Raw genomic sequence first — 15214 nt, forward strand, 5'->3', positions numbered from 1 at the left:
GTGAATGTGAGTGTGACTGTTTGTCTCTGTATGTATCCCTGTGATAAACTAGTGGCCTGTCCAGGGTGTCCCCTGCCTTCGCCCTAAGTCAGCTGGGATAGACTCCAGCCTCCCATGACCCTAAAGAAGATTCAGCGATGTATAGATAATGGATGTCTGGGGAACGATGGATGGATGGATATATTTTAGCAAGACAGTTCCATATTACTCCATCATTATCTAAAGAGACACTGATCATTGGATGATCATCTAAAATAAAAAATGTATATATAACATGATGATCTATGCATTGTAGGGGCGGCATGGCTCAGTGGGTAGAGTGGCTGTCTTGTAACTAGAAGGTTGCCGGTTTGATCCTCGGCCCTTTGTGCTCATGTCGAGGTGTCCTTGAGCAAGACACCTAACCCCTAATTGCTCCTGGTGGGTCGTGGTTAGCGCCTTGCATGGCAGCTTCTGCCATCAGTGTGTGAATGGGTGAATGTGACATATCATGTAAAGCGCTTTGGATAAAAGCACTATATAAATACAACCACTTACCATTTATTCTGAGGGTTAGGTTTTCTCTGAGTACCTGTGCATTATCATTGTGATCACTGATCAGATTTACCAAATGTAAGATTTTTTTTCATTGATTAGATGTTACAATCTGCAGTGGTGAAAATGATGTTTAATTGGCTGCTGGAAAATAAAGCCAATGAAGTGGGAAAAAAAATGCAATTCCTCAAATGTCTACCTGAGACATGAGTCCACCCACACAGATCTCAATTTTAATTATATACATATGATGATGTCACATAGATTTAATCCATCTTTATATCAGTTACTACAAAAAAATGTTCCTTTATAACTAAACTGTATTCTGATTTATGAGTGTAAGTAAAATTCATCATATTTTTGAACGAACATATTTTCTTACCTGTAACATAGTCCAATCTGAATTTACAAAATACCAGAGCATTTCAACATTTCCACATTTCACTCCTCTAATGTCATCAGATAGAAAAAATAACTAAATCAATGCAGAGGAGCCAGAGGTAACATTCTTCTGCTTTTTAAACACTGTCCACTTTACAGTGCAATTCATTATTATGTTATGCTAGTAATGGCTAACGTAGCCTGCAGCAGACTACAGAGGTCTGGTAACCTCACGTCTTCCTTACTTCACGCCCTCGGATTTCTTTTTCTTTTTCGAACCTGTGGCCGCAGCTCTCTGTGGAAGCACAAAGGGCTTCATACAGCTAATAAATCATTTACTGTAGGGGTAAATAGAGTCTGACATTTAAAATTGAATAAAGCAAGAGTAATACTCAAGTGGAAACAGCTATGTACAAATAATTAAATAAATACAATAAATACATTTATAAATAAACCTATTAAAGGTATTTTTTTAAATTCTGCTTTTTAAAAGCTTCTTTGCTTAGAATTTAGAAAAAAATCCAACTGCAGCACCCTCTGGAGGTAGCATGTATAAAGACAGGCAGGCAGTGATGTTACACCCCAACATGGACCACAAGACACTCATTTCAAATGTTCACCCTCTGGACTTGTTAGATCTTTGAGGATTTTACATAAAGATACACAGTCAGTATGTCAAATATGCAACAGCTCTGGATGACTGGAAACCTCAAGTTGCATTGGGGGTAATGTAGGTGCAGATTTTCACTCAAAACCAAGATTCATGGATCTGCAGCAGCAACTGTCACCTATTTATTAATTTATGTCCACCAAGAGGGTGACATTGCTGAATCAGTGGAGAAAAGGCTCAATTGCAGATAGTGAAGTATTGCCACACTGAGTGGTTGAGTGGAGCTATGTCTCCAAGCCGCAGGGTGTCCTTCTCCGCCTTGCCGGTGGGATCCAGGGCTTCTCTGATGACGGGGTGCGACTGTGGCTTTCTGGGGAGTGTCTGGAATGGGTGCCATCTCTCTGCGGTGCTCCACAGTGGCCTGATGACGGGAAGAGAGGGGACAAGTCACCGCTTCGAGCCGGCCATTGCTTGACACGGGAGGACGAGGAGGAGGATGGGAGGTGGGTGAAGACAGAGGGTGCATGGGAATGGCTCATTCTCTCCTCCACCGCCCAGCAGCTCTGGCATATCCCCAACGTTATGGCGGTAATTGATTCTCTCTGTGCCATTAGTCTCTGAGACAAAGATGCGCCAATGAGAGGGGGTGCTGTCACTTAGAGGCTGGCATGGCGCCCAGCCACACACTTTCACCAACACACAAATAGATACATGCAAAGATATATTCATTTTACTGGCACACACACACTTAGTTTTTCACACAGATGCAAAGTAGCATTTGTATAATGTCAGCTGTCAAGGTCTGTCGAAGCAAGAGCATTGCTCATTTGCAAATAAGCCAAACATCAACAGTATACAGCGCAAACATGGTTAATGCAGGAGTCTACACACAGAAGAATCAAAGGGAATACAAATGGCTGGTGATCAGATTTGACATTCTCCTCTTATACATGACATTATTCTGTTTGTGCTGTGTTTGTGAGGTTATTGTGGTCACAGTAGAACAGCATTCCTCTAAGAGATGCAAGCACACACAAACACACACACACGCACACACACACACTCAAATATAAAAAGAGAACTCCCCAGACAAAGAGCAGGGCATGTCTTTATCTCATTAAAGTTAACGAGAGGCTGCTGTCTTCTGCCTGCAGACCAGGAGTAATCTGATCCAGAAGCCCTTGCTGTGGGCATCAGGCCTCAGAGCCGTCACTCCCAGCACCGTGCTGCTCGTCATCGTCATAACACTCATCGCCAAGACCGTAACTGCTGTCGTTGCTGGCACCTTAACACTCATCGCAGTCATAACTGTGATTCTATGGTCATTTCAGAAATCTCCACCGTCGGCACGTCACCATATCGTCTTTAATGTCGGCACATGAATGCCAAACATTGTACACCGTCACCATGGCAATTGTCTTTTGTCATCCTCCGCGATGCTGTTTCTCATCACCATGGCCACGGCAGCAGCACCTTCTTCACACTGAGGAAAAGAGGCAGAACAAAAGAAGGTAGAACCTAGTACACACACACACACATGTTTGCACGCGTATACACATACGTGCACACACACACAGGCAAAGCATGAACTGAATGCCAATTAACCAAATGAAGGATAAACTGGTGGAGACAATAGCCTCTCAAAGTCAGTTACGAGCTAATTAAAGAACATATAGCATACAATCTGAGATCACTCAGATCAGTGTGCCCCCAGGCGCTGGGAGCTGCTGGATAAGCGTTCTTCCACATCTCCAAAGTAAGCTCTCCATATATGCAAAAGCAGGGCTATAAAGTGGTGGCACCCTTCCATCACTCCAGTAGAGTCAAACCATCTCTGGCTGACTTTATTCCTCTCGCCTCTCAAGGCCTGCTACAACTTGGATGCTCATTTGGAGTCTGTAATTAATTGGAGCCTCTATTTTTTTTCATCTATTTTTGTTTGGCTGTTGACCGACGTGTGGTCCTCTCACGCGCTCATCTTCAGGTCGACGTGGCTCCCTAATTAAGACTCCAGAGGACGGCTAATTGCTGTTGCGTGCCTCTCGGCGGAGCAAGGGAGCCTTCTCCCGGCGCTGCCCGGAAAGAGCGCCCGAGCGCCGAATTAAAGGGGCTTATGTAAGCTTGCGGTGAAACTATTAAACACCAACCAACTTTTCCTTGTGAGGAGCTGCCACTTGATTTAATGGGCCTCATTAAAAGTGCACATCACAGAGATCCAAACCGCTCTCTCCAGCTTCACACGACAATGGGATAATGGTTCCTCCTCCATGCTGTCAAAGCCTAATCCTAAATATTGAGCAGTGCTATTGCTTCTGCAGAGCGATCCAAAATGGGCTGCAGCATTCTTAAAAGGAAGGATTCACATCATTTGTCTTTTTTTGACAAGGGGCAGAGAGGAGGAATAGATGGCGCCGAGCAGCTCGGTGTTGTTTATTAGGAGAGGTAAAAGGAGAAATCTCGAGCCGAGTGAAAATAGATCTGAAATATTGGTTGTATTGCACTCCTTAAAATTTAGAATAAGCTTTGTCTGACACGGTGAGATCAGATACATGTTGGAATTGTTTATATGGAGACTGGCGTGGTGGGGATCTGATAAAATATCATCTAGCAAATACACGAGTCCAGTTTAATCCACCTACACTATATTCTTGAAAATCAGTCATAAAAGGAGCAGGAGTTTGGAGGGCATTGTGTTTAAGAAAAGTTTGGCCATGTGTTCATTTTTAAGTGTTTCTCTTCTTGTAAATGTTACAATTCTTCAATGACATTTTGATGATGCAGACAGTGTATTTACATTGCCTATAATATACCCACAACAGCTAGCTCTACAACCAAAAGCATCAGTAGGCTACTCTTCCGTAGCAATACAAATACTGGTAGACTGGCTTGGTAGCGGTAATGCTAACGCAGCTACTCTGTTGCTCATAGCATATAGTGGCCCCACAAGACATCAAATTTTAAATTCAATTAATCAGATACAGAAGCCTACAACATACCTTTAAAGCTACGTCAGTCATTTTCATCTTGACTGTTCGAGTGTGTCTTTTAGCCTGGTCTTTCAGTATTATCACTGCAACTTTCTAATTTCTTTTACATTTAGTCTTATAACCCTCATTTTAATGGAAAGAAGCAGTTGCTTGAAAATATTTTAAACTAAAGGCTGTATTTTGACCCAAACGAAAACCCCATTATGAACCTAACAAAGTAGTGTTAATACCTAAACTTAATCAAACATCGACTGATAAAAAACAAAAAAAAACATGTGAAAGAGGAAGTCAAAACAAGACTGAAGTTAAGATGTAACCTTTAAGAATGATCAGAGACAAGACTCAAACTCGCATCTTTAAGGTGAAAGCCCCCTGACTTACACCTCCTCCATCTCCTTCAAATGCACACTTTTGCTTCTCTTTGTAAGTAAAGCATTTCTGCACAGCCAATAAATAAGCTGAAAATGGAGTTCCATTGAATTGGGTGAGTAGTTAGCTACTGGCCCGCGTGATGCTGACAACAGACCATTTAATGGAGCTAACATCTGTTTGTTTAACTAAACAGGCATTTGCTTAAAACACTTGGGTTTACATGTTGCTCCACTGCACATACTGCACAGTGCAGCTTTAAGGTGAATTTGTGTAGCTTTTAAGAATGCATGAAACATAATGTTACAGTATAACAGAGAAGAGAAGCTAACGGACTCTGACAGGCATACAGCTGTTTCTATAACATTTGCCAATATTAACTAACACTGTCACTTTGAGATACTGGTCATAAAAGACCAAGTGAGGTCATAGTATCAAAATGTGTGAGAGTATTAAACTGAGTTATGAATCCACATTTTCAGGCTGCATACTGGCTCGGTGGTTAGTACTGTCGTTTTGCAGCTATAAGATCCCCAATTTGTGTCTTTTTGCATGGAGTTTGCATGTTCTCCCTGTGCATGCGTGGGTTTTCTCCAGGTACTCTGGCTTCCTCCCACAATCCAAAAACATGCAGAGGTTATCTGATAATTCTGAATCGTTCATAGGTGTGGATGCCAGTGTGGCCGTTTGTATATGTGATCGACTGGTGACCTGTCCAGGGTGTCCGCTGTCCCCTTCCCTCCCCTAAGTGAGCTGGGATAGGCTCCAGCCGGCCCATAACTCTCATGAGGATTAAGTGCTGTATAGATAACAGATGGATCCACATTTTCACATAGTTTCACCTCATGAGAAAAAAAAATCTATTTGATATGAGGTATAAAGTAAAGCAACTAAAATGTACATGGACATAATTTGATCTCTGACCTTCTCGCTTTGAAAGGTCCTTCATACATGTTGTCTGTAAAAACCCCACAGAATACATGAGGGGTTGGCTACAGTTTCAGTAAGAGAGAAAGGGAGGAAACACAGCAGCAACAATTACTTAAGAGCCATAATTAAGGCGTGAGCACCGCAAAGACCACCACCACAATGGGTGCTTCAGTAGATACCCTTGAAACATTCCTTCACTTCAAACACATAACTTGTGCTTCTCATAGAAAAAAAATCTCTAAAAGAAGAAAGAGATGGTGGGAAAAAAACAAAAACAAATCAGGAAGAAGCTGGAAATGAGTGCAATTCATGCATAACTTCAAACACTCCATCTTCAAAGTTGCATAACATTAAAAACCAAGCTCACTCCGAGTTCTCAACATCAAAAACCAGCCAGCATCGAGGGGACATTGCCGAGCCTGCTGAGCCATGCCCTCACTCTGAGGCACAGCGTGCACCCACCCTCCTCTTCATCTTCATCCTTTGTCATCCCTTGCTATCTTCCTTAGGGTATTTGTTACCGCAGAGCAATGCAGCATTGTGGGTAAGAGGAGGGCCAGGTGGTAACACACATAATGACCCAAGAGCGAGTCGTCAGAACACAGAAATCCTCCGAATTGTTTCCACAGGAATGCTTCTTAGACCGCATGCATATATTTTTCTGTTTGTGTGAAAGAACCTATAATGACAAAGATGGAGGCCGTACTGTGCTGGGCCAAGATTTTTTTTGTCTGATATACTGTCCTTCATCAACACCTCCAAACTGTTACTTAACAATTTCCTGAAGGAACCTTTAGTTCTAAAGTTCCTGGACATGAGTTCCTGAATTTTTCTTTGATGATATAACATCATTCTAAGCAGTGATAATGACAGTCGGAGACATCTGAAGTCATGGCAACTGCTTTGGTGGATAAAATGTTGAGAAAACTATGAAGTTTGAGGAGAATGAGAGCTCCATGCGAGATTTTTGAACTAAATGAACTAGAACTTAGGCCTCAAGCTGCTCTGACTTGTCGTTGTTAAGGTTTTAAACAGAAAATCTCCTCCATGTTGCACTTGCAGTAGTTCTGACAATAATTGGATATCTGCAATGTCATTTCACAGAGTAAAAACTCTAATTGAAGATATCTGTGATACATTTTGATGAGGCAGAATTTCAAATAACTACCACACAACTGTGACTTCTTCAAACTTTATTGAAAACTTCTAAAAAAGGCAATGCACGTCTTGAAATGTGGTAAGTTAAAGATATCTTTAATTATAAATAAGTGCTAGTCAGAGTTAATCTCTGCAGTTCTTAAAATCCTTCAGACTGACTGAACTTTAAGTCTTGAAGTAATGCTGGACTATTGTTTCTCTTGCCATATCATTCGACACTACCTCAACACGACACAAGTCAAGCTCTCGAACACATTTAAAAGGCAAGGATATCCATTTGTTAACTTTTGACAAGTTAACTGGAAGCAACTACAAGTGGCAAGCTCATGAAACTGTTTACCACTCGTGTGCGAAGGCATGGTGACAGTTTTGAAATCTTTAGTTTTGTTCTGCACCATAGAAGACAGTAAATATACAGAAAAAAAATGTGTCCAAACAATTGACTGCTGCCACACCAAGAAGTTTTGAAGTAACATACAAGGGGAATTTAGAAATAAATATACACTAGTATAATACTTGGTACATTACTGTGGAGCATGTTGTTAGCGTGAGCAATACTTTATACTGCATCCCACATAACTTTTTCTTTCTGTGTAAGCGAGGAAAAAGAGCAAAAAAAGATCTAAGTACCGGTACTAGGTTTCTCAATGAGCATTCCATTCGCCATCTATATGTAATAATTTCACATGAATATATTATATTGTAGTTTTCCTACATTTCTGAGCTTCAGAGCTACTTCAGCGAGCCTGAACAGGAAAACGAGTCTGCAGTGTATAGCACCAGGGAAATTTAGGATCAGGTGGGGGGTGACAGTAAGCAGATTGCAATCAGCAGGTACAAAGTGTTAGCATGTTGTCATTTCAAGAAAGGACAAATATACTGGAGGCAACATGGCTCGAAAACACAGCCCAGGTGTAAAAACACAGGGGTGTCTTGAAGTCTCCCTTTCTTTGTCACTTTCCAGTGCTCATGACAAATTCTCCAATATACTGATAAACACATACAAAATCCCGCCCACACGTTTAAACAGAGAAAGCTCTTCAGAAGCGCACCTTTCCACCCACATATGTTGACACAGGCTCATGAACAAACTGGTAATGTTCCATCAAAGCTTATAGCGCCCATTAAAACGCCGAGACACACATGGAGCCATGCTCATAGTTAACACCCACACACTCTTGAATGGCGTGCCGTTCCATCACTGCAATTGCCGGTGACAATCATGTACCCCACTCAATTACACCTGGCTAATTGTGAAAGAGACTTGCAAACACAAGTCACACACTTTATATGTGACTATATAGACGTGTGTGTGTGTGTGTGTGTGTGTGTGTGTGTGTGTGTGTGTGCGCGCGTGTGTATATGTATATATACCGCTGGAAAAAAGATACATTATTTCAGTTTTGCATAAGGATGTATCACCTTCTTGTAATCAGATAATGGATTATTTAAGCATCTGCTTTCACCGTGCCGTACAGACTGATAGAAATACTGTAGATTCTCTCTGTCTTTTTCCTCTGAAACACACACACATACTGTGCACAGTACATGGCACACACTTTGCCTGAAGGATTTTAATTTGAGATGCAGACTCCAGTGTCATAGTGAATGATATTAAAAGTCGTATCATGAATAAATCAGGAGACAGAGGACTCACCTCAGCAATGTGACAGATAAGCAAAGAGAAACAGCACACAAGAGGAGACAGGGAGATGGAGAGAGAGGAACAGGTTCAGGACTGACAGAGGAAAGACCGATAAATAAAGCAGCTTCCATTTTAACAATACAGTCGGTAGCACTGTCTGATGTAGGCTATTAGTTTATGGCACTACCTAACAAGGCTGTAATTACTTTAGTGCTACATTCACAACATATCTTCATCATTTGATCACTCAACAATGGTTTTTTTTTTTTTGTTTTTTTTTTTTTTACCGTGCTTTCCAAAACAGGAGACATGTTCATAATGAAGCATTCATTTGTAAGAAATCACTCAGTCGTAACATCAGTAGAAATTGACAATTTGTCAATTTGTCATGTAGTTACTGAAAAAGACAAGATGCCACAGCAGGAGAGTGATGCAGCCCTAATTTCTGAAGGGGCCAAGAATTCATTCAAACCTGTCAACTATTCAAATCGAGGAGGACCGCAGATGATGAAGTGATGTGTTAGTTTAGGTGCAGTAAACATGTGAGACCTTGAAGGCTCTATCTCGCACCAGCAGTTGTTAGTGCACGTGTTGCATCTTAACCTTATCCTGCTCTTAAGCACCATGGGCTTATACAAAAAGACAAAAGTAGAGACAAAGCAAGGCAGCTTTATTTGTATAGCACATTTCATACACGGGGACAACTCAATGCTCTTTTTACATTAAATCACTGAAAGCACTACAACCATTTAGACAAACATTTAATGAGGACAGTTAAAATGACAAATATAATAAAACATAAAAAGAAAAGGAATATTAGAAATATATTAAAAAATAAAATTACAGTTTGCATTTAAAACAATTAAAAATAAGCTCTAATAGGAAAGCAGTGGCAAACAGAAAAGTCTTGAGTTGTGATTTAAAGAAAGTGAGAGTTGGAGCGGACCTGCAGCTTTCAGGGAGTTTGTTCTAGATATGTGAAGCATAATGAGTAAACACTGCTTCACCATGTTTAATTCTAACTCTAAGGACTGAAAGCAGACCAGTACCTGATGACCTCATAGGTCCAGATGGTTCATAAAGTGTAATGTATTTTGGGCCTAAACCATTCAGTCCTTTATAAACCATCAACGAGATTTTAAAATCTATTCTCTGGCAGACAGGAAGCCAATGCAGAGATCTTAGAACTGGAGTGATGTGATCTACTTTTTTGGTCCTTGTTAGGACTCGAGCAGCAGCGTTTTGTATGAGCTGCTGTCATCTGATGGGCTTTGTAGGGAGTGCTGCAAAGACACCGTTACAGTAGTCTAGTCTGCTAAAGATAAATGCATGGGCCAGTTTTTCTAAATCTTGCTGGTACATTAGTCCTTTAATCCTTGATATATTCTTAATGTGATAGTAGGCAGACTTTGTGATTGTCTAAATGTGGCTGCTGAAATTGAGATCTGAGTTGATGCCTACACCAAAGTTTCTGGTTTGGTTTGCACATTTCACTGTAAAATATTGAAGCTGAACAGTAACCTTTAACCTTTCTTTCTTGGCTCCAAAAACAAGCATTTCCATTTTTTTCTTTATTTAACCGAAGAAAATTGTGGCACATCCACTCATTGACTTGTTCAATGCATTTACTCAGTGTTTGAATGGGACTGTATTTCCCTGGTGATATGCTGATGTAAATCTGAGTGTCATCTGCATAGCTATGGTAATTTTTTAAAATATTTTCCATTATCTGAGCCAAGGGGAGCATGTAAATCTTGAATAACAGAGGCCCCATAATGGATCCCTGAGGTGCTCCGCATACCATTTTCATCCACTCAGATATGGCATTACCTATAGACACAAAATAGTCCCCGTCATTCAAATAGGACTTAAGTCAATTTAGAACTGCACCAGAGAGTCCCACACAGTTTTCAAATCTGTCTACTTGTATCTTGTGGTCAACCGTGTCAAATGCATCACTAAGATCAAGTAGTGGAGAAACTTACGTATACCAGCCTTTGATAAACACTCAGCTACAGTTACACAGGAAGGACTGCATCCACTTACTTCAACGGTGTAAATGCAAAGTAAAACTTCACAAATGCTCTTAATATTCACAGTACAGCAATGCTCAACAATCAGTGGATTTTAAATCACTCTGTTTCTGACAAGACTAAAGGTATGTTCTGACTTGTATTATTTACCACTGGACTGTTTCAGTCTATGTTTAATAGACAGTTAATGAACAGAAAATGAAAATGTTAGCACTGTCAATCTATGTCTCAGCTGTCTGTGATGTTCATTCAGTTCTTGCTGTGATTCACAATTCAATAAGATTCCACTATTACTTGTTATTACTCCGCCAAGGAATGTGATGGAGTTATGTGATGATCTCTGTCTGTCTGTCTGTCTGTCTGTCTGTCTGTCTACATTACACAAAAATGGATTTGGATGAAATTTTCAGGGAAGGTCAGAAATGACACAAGGACCAAGTGAATAGATTTTGGCAGTGATGCAGCTTATAGTCTGGATCCACGGATTTGTAAAAGATCTCTATATCATTGTGGATAGTGACATGGCATCACTATAACTATGACAACAAGTGAACACTACATCAGCTGCCTGCTGACGATCACATGATTGCGATCCCACTACAAATCGACTGCTGTGGACTTATTGGGACTTATCCATCATAAATCACACAAGGAACAATTGATGAAATTGTGGGGATGTTTCCGAGTCCCATGGATTCCCACCGCCGTTACATATTTAGGTAACATGATTCGGTATCCGTACATCACACACATGTACATAACACACACCTGTGCTCAGCACAAGGTCAGTTTGTTTGCAGGTACATCTATATTAAATGGCCATATTCTATGTTGCCATGATTTCTGATCATCAGTCACTAATGAACAAACAAATGCTGCATTTCTAAAAAATAAATAAATAAATGCTGCATTTCTGACAATGCCATATGGGGGAATGAACAGCCTTAGCAGTGTACTGTGCTCTCTGAGTGCTTTTCTAGTTCATGCTTTTGTTAATTTGAGTCATACTGTACATGTTCAAACTGGAACCTGATTCTGAGGAAAGATAATGATACAAAAAGCTATCCCCGGCAGGCTGACATGAATGATTAGCTGAGGTTGTGACATTTGAAAGTCTGAATATGTGTTTTTGAGATTCAGCCATGGTGTTGACTGCTTGTTTTGTTCATGACGTGTTTCTCAGCATATAAAAACATAATTTAGTGATGTTAATAAGTTAAAAAACAGAATTTTACAGAGTAGCAGTTAGCTGGTGGTAGGTGAACTGGGCAGAGAGTGGTATAGAGGTTAATGAAGAGAGAGGCAAGGACTTCATAGATACGTTACTGTTCAAAAGTTTGGGGTCACTTAGAAATGTCCTTATTTTTGAGAGAAACACTTTTTTTCAATGAAGATAACAATAAATTAATCAGGAATAAAGTCTTGACATTGTTAATGTGGTAAATGACTATTCTTGCTGGGAATAGCTGATTTTTAATGGAATATCTACATAGGGGTACAGAGGAACATTTCCAGCAACCATCACTCCTGTGTTCTAAAGATACATTGTTCTTGCTCGCTAATGGTGTTGAAACTAATGATGATTAGAAAATCCTTGTGCAATTATGTTAGCACACGAATAAAAGTGTGAGTTTTCATGGAAAACATGAAATTGCCTGGGTGATCCCAAACTTTTAATGGTAGTGTATGCATATTCTAAAGAAAGCAACAGTGGAGATGCACTGCTTGGCTATTTTAAGGCAGAAAAATGTATTTTAATGGAAAAAAATTCAAAATATACAATTTTGATGATAATTATATAAAAGGTTAGTGTATACTTTTTCCCATTGCTGCACTAAACTAAAAACAACAAGAACAAACCGTCTACCCCAGCTTTGAGCAAGTGTCGGCATTGCCTAATTATTCCTTGCTAATTTGTGGCAGCAATCTTTTCTTAAACTTAATCATCTACATTGAAATGTGACATCCTAGAATTCAAGATTTATTTATTTCATTTTTTTCATAGCACTAAACATACAATTTTAAAGCTACATAAATAAATCAACTTGCTGCATTTTTGGGTTTTGCAGATCTGTCTGTTATCAATATTTCTAACACTCTTGGCTGGTTGTAAAGTAGCTCTTTTCCAGGAGTAATTTTTTGAACCAAAAGAAACAGAAGGAGCATTTCCACCAACACAAAACCATTTCTGTTCTGGTTTGCAGTCCTACATTTGAACTGTTCTATTTGTTTTCACAAATAATAAATAGATAAACACTGTTTAAAAAAATTATTTTCATGTGGAACCACGGAAAAAGAACCTGAAGAATGAATCAAGAATCTTTATTGGTATTGTGCTTTCATATAGCAACCTTTTCGCTGGTCACTCAAACTACAGACAAAAAAATTGAAAAAGCCACACTATATACAAATAAAACAAAAATACTGAAAAAATATAAATATGGAAATAGAATTAGAGCAAAATAAGCAGTGAGATTGGTGGTAAAGTGCAGTCCAGTGCAAGACTCAGTTCTTTATTACACATAGTGTGCCTGTTTGTGTGTGCAGGGGGGAAATGAATTGGACAACTCTGTGATAAAAGCAGTTTTTCAGTCTGGAAGTTAAAGTTTTTATGTTTCTGTACCATTTGCCTGAGGGAACAAACAGTCCATTTCCCGTGTGGGTGGGGTCGGTGGTGATACGTCGGGCCTTCCTTTGAACCCGGCCCGCGTATATTGAGTCCAGATCTGGAAGTGAGAGTGTCATTTTTAAAATGGAAAAATCATAGAAAAGTTAAAAAAAATATGTTTTATCTATGCTAATCTTGCACATAGTCATTATCTGCATCTGTGCAATAGGCATATCGATCTCATGTAGCTCTACCGAACTAAAGTAAATATTTGCAATAAAAGATGGTACGGATGTATAATATACCAGAGCAAAGCTGATTCTACAACCAGAATTTTTCTGTGGAGAAGTAGTGACAGTGTAACAAGCTTTATACAGAACTGAGATCAAATGTATTTTATAAATGATGCATGCATCACTTTTTGCAGATTTGTGAAACACAGACATACGCAGACACACATGGATAGCATCTAAAGGGAAATTATGATGACATTTTAATATCCTTTAATGAATTAGTTCACGCAAGTCTTTAAATGTTGTCTCCCAGATTGTCTGATAATGTGGGAACGAGATACATTAAATCATAAAGTCAACCTCCAATATCCTGCATGTTGTCCATCAATAGGAAGCTGCTGCTCATGACATGTACCAGTGTGTAATATATCCACTGTACCTAACAACACAAGGGCTGCTCTTGTGGTGTGGAGTGGAAGAATGAGCCACTTTTACATAAAAAAAAGGACAGGAAAACGATCCACTGACATCTATTTATGAATAATTGTAGGAGAGGCCACCAGACTTCTGCATGTGTGAACAATTTCAGTATGACAGAAAACAAGGTGTAACAGGGAACAATGCTTGCAGGCAAGTGAGACTGGTGGGCCTATTCTTGTTTTTAAGATTGTTCTTACCAGTAAAGCAGCCCAGTATAATGTAGCAGACTAGCAGCGTATTTCCACCTCAGCCAATGAATCGAGCCAAACAGTGCAGACAACCCACTAAAAGGAAATCACTGCAGTTTGAATTAAACTACTTAGGCAGTACAGACAAACAAACAAAAAAACACACAAGTAAACCACAAAGCCAGAACCAAATCACTGAGGTACAGAAATATGTTCTTGTATTGTTCCTCAGTCATGGGGTCAGTGTGTTATGCTGTGTGTTTTACTATAATATGTGGCATTTGATGCACTCGCTCACAGACATTGACATGAGTGAAGGAGCTACCAGGTACATGCGGTGTTTCAGAAATAAAAATATGAGGAATTATAATGGTGAACTCTAGGTCTGTTACCAGCATGAAAAAAAGCATCAACATCAAGGATCATGCATGGACTTGGTCACTGCATAATTAAGCACTTTGATGAGAATAATGTGCCACACTCACGTACACTTCCCTCCAAAAGTGTTGGAACAATAAGGCTAATTCCTTTATTTTGCTGTAGACTGAAAACATTTGGGTTTGACATCAAACAATGGATATGAGACAAGAGATCAACATTTCAGCTTTCATTTCCAGGTATTTACATCTGGATCTGATACACAACTTAGAAGATGGCATTATTTGTAACAGAAAACCAGATTTTTAGGTGAGCAAAAGTATTGGAACATATAGACTTCAAATAGATGAAAGCAAATAAGACTCAATACTAGGCTCAATACTTAGTTACAAATCCATCCCTCCATCCATAATCTATACACTACTTAATCCTTATTAGGGTCTCAGGGGCTGGAGTCTATCCCAGCTGATTTAGGGTGAAGACAAGGGACACCCTGGACAGGTCACCAGTCAATCACAGGGCTACATATGCATGTTGTTGGACTGTAAGAGGAAGCCAGAGTACCCATGCATGCACAGGGAGAACATGCAAATTCCATGCAGAAAGATCCCTGGAAGACTAGGACACGAACCGGAGGTCTTGTAGCTGCAAGGGGAAAGTGCTAACCACCAAGGCACTGT

The 15214-nt window shown here is 39.8% G+C and overlaps 1 long non-coding RNA gene across 1 annotated transcript in view; it reads left to right on the forward strand.

The window, feature by feature from the left end:
• Positions 1 to 15214, forward strand: part of LOC127536053 (uncharacterized) — a 57705-nt gene that overhangs the window by 20237 nt on the left and 22254 nt on the right. The gene's annotated exons all lie outside the window — the stretch shown is intronic.

The sequence above is a fragment of the Acanthochromis polyacanthus genome, chromosome 11, assembly GCF_021347895.1.
Source record: "Acanthochromis polyacanthus isolate Apoly-LR-REF ecotype Palm Island chromosome 11, KAUST_Apoly_ChrSc, whole genome shotgun sequence".
Lineage (NCBI taxonomy): Eukaryota > Metazoa > Chordata > Actinopteri > Pomacentridae > Acanthochromis > Acanthochromis polyacanthus.